The sequence below is a fragment of the Malus domestica genome, chromosome 07, assembly GCF_042453785.1.
Source record: "Malus domestica chromosome 07, GDT2T_hap1".
Taxonomy (NCBI): domain Eukaryota; kingdom Viridiplantae; phylum Streptophyta; class Magnoliopsida; order Rosales; family Rosaceae; genus Malus; species Malus domestica.
The window spans coordinates 31,440,977-31,446,351 of record NC_091667.1 but is presented as its reverse complement, the minus strand read 5'-3'; the positions used below and the strand labels follow the sequence as shown (position 1 = coordinate 31,446,351).

Sequence of the window (5,375 nt, the reverse complement as noted above, 5' to 3'; positions counted from 1 at the left end):
ATCATAGACAAGGTATCCAATTACACCATGGTTCATGAGCTGTTGATATGTAGAATTTCATAAAAATCAAGAAACAACCAACCTGAAGAGAAAGGAACAGTGGTCACTGTGTCATGGGAGCCACCATTGGTGTCTAGGTAAGTCGCCGGAATTCGAAAAGAGGGAAGGTGGGAGAACGATAAAAAGTAAAGGGAAGGGGGAGGAGAAGAACGATAAAAGGTGGAGGGGTATTGTGGGCTTCGACGATATTGAAGAAGTCCGACCAAGCTTGGATTGGATTCATAGGAGCCGATGGAGGGGTTGTAATGTTACTGCCCGTAGCTGGGTTTTGGATTTTGGTTTTTATTTAATTTAAGGGCAAATTTGTATGGCAGACAAAATTTTAAAATTGGGTTATTTATTTATTTTTTTTTATTTTTTTTATTTTTTATCATAACTGAAATTTCCATTACTGTTAAAATTGGGTTTAGAGATAAGATTGTTAGATCAAGGTTTTTTTTTTTTTGAGCAGGTACTATATTCATTAAGCAACATAGAATATGTACATACTGCACAATGCGCCTCGATAAAAACATTGCCGGGGCTTTTAACCCGGTTTAAGAAAAAGAACGTCCCGCACAAACAGTAAACCTATCATCACATAAACAATAGAACAACTAAAATTACAAACCCTCCTCAACTAAAATGTCATGTATCAAATCCAGAGGCTCTTCAAACCACACAAACTCCAGAGGGCTACTAAGGCCCATCCGAGCAAGTCGATGCGCCGCCTCGTTTCCTTCTCGCTAAACATGACTGACCCTCTCGTTTGGCATTCCTGCAAAAAAGCACCTCAAATCGTTGACTATAGACCCTAAGGGGGAAGAATCATCCCTTTTTCCCTCCATAGCAGCCATCACCAAGCTAGCATCGCTTTCAAAAGTAATTTGACAATCCTCCGGCCAACAATGTTGTACCAGCAGCACCGCCTGACGTGCAGCCATGAACTCCGTGTGGATTGCAGAGGCTGGTCTCACAAAGAGACCTGTAGCAGTTACCGTGAAGTACCCCAAATGGTTTTGTATCACCATCCGAATCCTCCCCCCAAGGACCCGACTTCGATAAGATTATACATAGAAAAACACTTTAAACTCAATCATTTCGAAATACGTAAAAACTAATCATTTTGTATCAAAAGAAGGAAACCAAAAAAATCGGGCTTATAAGTTGATAGATAATGAGTTTTGTTTTCCTTCTTTCTGAACTTTTAAAGTGTTTTTTTATATAAATTGTGAGGTGTTTGTTCTTATTTACTAACCCAATCAATATGGGAATAAAAAAATATTGATCGTTTCGAGTCTTTAATTGATATGTATAAGCAATTAATAAGAACTAAATTAAACCTATTGCTGACACGTCGTATGATTTGCAAATTGGTCTATCCATTACTCTTTGTTGAATGTTCAACTTGAATTGGAATGGATGTTTAAAAACCACGACCCATTTAGATACTAGCTAGTGATTAAAATGAAAAGACTTTTTAGTCAAAATGGTTCCTGAGATTTGCATAACACATCACTTTGGTCCCTGAAATTGAAAATCAATAGAAATGGTCCCTGAGATTGTCCATCATCCATTATTTTGGTCATTCCGTTAAAAACTCTGTTAAGTGTCTTGGAGCTTTTGGCCAAAAGTTATGGCAATTTTCAAAGTTTCATAACTCAATCGTTTCTTAACCAAATTTGACTCATAATATATCAAAATGAAGATAAAAAAAGTGTAGAACAAGATTATACCTATTTGGAAGCACAATGGTTGACGGAGATGGCCAGAAAATAGCCTGAAAAGTGACTGATCCGTGGGAAAATTGGAAAACTCATCATAAACTGGGTAAACTTTAAACGTTCATAACTTCTTCAATACTCAAGGAAATCGAGTGACTCAAAAAAATAAAATCATCTCAACGAGACAAAAAGAATGGTACATTACTCACCGGCTAACTCGCCATGGTTTGGCCGAAAAAAGGCTCAAAAGTAGCTATCTTGGTCTCTTAGTTAGCCACTTTCGACCCGTTTACCGGCCAAACCACGACTAATTAGCCATCGAAAAAGGCATCACTCTCTTCATCTTGTTGAGAAGTATGATTTTCGTTTTTGAATCACTCAATTTCGTTAAGCATTGAAGAAGTTATGAACGTTTAAAGTTTATCCAGTGATGAAGGGGATCGAGCACCATCAATCGTCAGTGAAGGAAGGTGAAATTGGAGAGCGAAGAGGGAGGAAGCCCAGCGGTAAGGCTTGAAAACAGGAGCAAGTAGGTTTCATTATTATTTTTAATTATTTTATTAATAAAAATCATTGAGTAAAATCGTAAATATCCACCTTAGCTGACCTGGTATTTTTTTAAATGATGTGGATGTTAATCTCAATTGCCACATAAGATGGTATAAAATTATGATATATTTAGATGGTAAGAATAGTATTTTATTAATAAAAATCATTGAGTAAAATCATACTTCTAGACGAGAAAAAGAGAATGGTTTCTTTCTCAATGGCTAACTTGCCATGGTTTGGCCAGAAAATGGATCAAAAGTGGTTAACTCAAATTTCCTCAATTTCATACCTAAGAAACGTAGAGATTTTGATTGGATTTTGTGTGTTTTGCAGGTATGGGAGTGGCGTACGGGATGAAGAGCGGAGTAGGAGCTGGTGATGAAGTCAATCGTGCCGGTGATTACGGCCAGCAGAAGCTTCCGCTCTGGGTCAAGCTTGTTAGAGGCAAAGCATCTCTCTAGGAGCTTCACTTCGTCTTGGGTTAGCCTCTTTTTGTTGTGTTGGTATAGCTTTTTGTGGTTTGAAAAGTGGAAAATAATCCATGATTTGGTTGATCTTGCTAGCTAGCTGTAAAGTTGTATGATAAGCTTGGAGGTATTTGAGCTTATCTCAGTTAAATATTATGTCCTCTAATTTGTAAGTGTTGAAAACCTGAGTGAGACAGAGTTCATGCCCCTGTGGTTTTTCACGTGGGATGTAACCATACCTTACCTCTCTACTTCTGCAATTTTAAAATATTTTTTATATATGACTTTTAAGTTTTTGTTAATTAATTCTTTTTAATCAAATAATATATGCATTAATTCCCTTCCATATTTCTAGTGTTCTAGAACTTTTAGTTTGTGTGTAATGTTTGAATTGATCGTATAAAAAGACATAATCTAACCTATATTGTTATTTGTTTATATTCTTTGATCATGAGCTGCTTATCAGTTATTACTACAACTTTATATTGTTGGGTATTTACGGACTTGTCATTGCCGTGACCATCAGTACCGGTATGGTTATCTAGTTTGTTGCTGGTCTCTCTACCGGTATGGCTATCAACATTGCCGATGATGCCGGTGTTAGGTAATATCCCTACTAAAATCTTGTCATACACGGGAGATAATTGCACAACGGTTCAATATCAGTGAACATTTTCTTAACATACTAGTCTCTCTGAAAGCATTCACACTCAAGAAGAACGCGCCCCTTAAGATACGTAGTGTTAGTTATTTTCTTTCTCATACAGATTTTTACTGCATTCATCTATGTGAAATATATTATGATTTGATACATTTTTTAAATATAAAATATAAAATTTATTAAACTAACTGTATTATGATTAAATTCAACAACAATTGCACATATTTTCATAATAAGGGCACACCTCTTATTATATTAAAGAGATACAAACAAATTTTGCATTAATCTGTCATCTCCTTCCACATTGCTTTGATATTTATCCTATCTAACACCCCACCAGCTATCAAATCAAAAGGTGAGAAACGAGTCTTGAGAAACGAACTTCTTCATATATAAAAAGGGTCACGAGATGTCTTGCATTGTAGTCCAAAAAAAACCAACTAAATCAATTTTAGAGACACTTGCAAGCTTTCAGCCAGAAACGCGTAGTTACTATAAGTAATGGGAATTACATACTGCTGTCATGTAGAGAAAGCTTTTAAATTGAATGCAACGCCTCTTGGCCATTTTTTTCATCTTGACACTTTATGGAAAGCTTACAGCATAATATAATTGAAAATGTTGCAGACCAATCATGAACTCAAATGGTTGTTGAAGCTTTTTCTTAGTTGCCAAACCCTTTGGCCTGCCAAATTCACAATTTACGTTATGCATACTTCTGCAACAACATCATGCATTACACTTAAAAAATACAATACCCAATATTCGTGAGATCAAGTTCATTTGAAATTATGAAAAAGGAAGACAATAAAAACCTCGACTATGCGTTTTTGATCGTCAAGATGAATTTATTTTGTCCATCCATACGTTTTGCGCATGGTGCCATTTAATTCCCCTCCATTTTTCACACAGCCGTACTTTTGAGATTGAGAATTGAGAATAAAAGATTAAGATTGAAATTGAGAAGTTGTACCGAGGAAAACTCTTTGTTGATCTATGTCTCTGTTTCTCCCTCGGCCTCGCCCTGGTTCTCTTCTCCTTGATTTCTACACAACTACAAACAAACTGCCGATGTGCAGTTAATGACTGCGTGGGAAACTAGCGTGTGCGAGTGCTGCGGTTGACGGAGAAAAAGGATGATGAATCAGTTTTTTTTTTCGGTTTTTCTTTTTTATCCTGATTTGTTTACAAAAATACCTAGGGGTTTCATGATTGAAAGACAACCCTTGCCCTGAGTAATCAAAAGACGAAAATCACACCATCAGGCTGAACTTCTCATCGCCAAAATCAGACGTCTTTTGAATTCCTACCCAATCCCTATCAGCCCCTAACCGAATGGCGGAGACCCAATGGTCAGACGGAGTGGCCGCCTATTCCTCATCCGCGGATATCTGAGCTTGCAGTTTGAGAGATTAAATTTGAAGGCAAAATTTTGAAAACTAAAGAATATAGAAGCTGATGAATGATTTATTACTGAAGTGTTAATAAATGTACTCATTTATATTGATAACATATTATTTAGTATGCAAATTTTGTCTTCCTAACATTACGCCTGACACAAACTGATTTGAATCAAATGTGGTGGGATTTTTTTTCTTCCACGTTTGTATTTCTAATTGTTCCATATTACTATTTTATCCCTATTTAATTGGGTAATTGTTAATTAATTTCTTAAGACCTTTGAGTTACCTTAGGGTGTTGAAATCATTTTGTTTAAGCCATTGGCTAGCTCTTAATCATCTTTCAATCTTTAATCAAATAACATTTTCGATTGTGTCCCTATCTCTAGTGAATTCCAAAAATTGTTGTTCCTTGAAATTTACGCTTGTAACCCTTATACCCTCGTGATTTCTCCTAAAAAAATTGTAGAGCTACAAAATAAGTGTATTCATAGTTTGATTATTTTTTTAAGGTTTCAATGTCAAAATGGTCCTT

General features: G+C 35.9%; 1 long non-coding RNA gene across 1 annotated transcript; it reads right to left on the bottom strand.

Annotated features, from left to right (window-relative positions):
* Positions 1-3,909: 3,909 nt before the first annotated feature.
* LOC139197885 (uncharacterized) lies at positions 3,910-4,852 on the bottom strand. The gene is made up of 2 exons (XR_011583263.1): positions 4,414-4,852; positions 3,910-4,125 (listed from the first exon to the last, which is right to left on the bottom strand). It is a non-coding gene; the product is annotated as an uncharacterized lncRNA (long non-coding RNA).
* Positions 4,853-5,375: the final 523 nt, after the last annotated feature.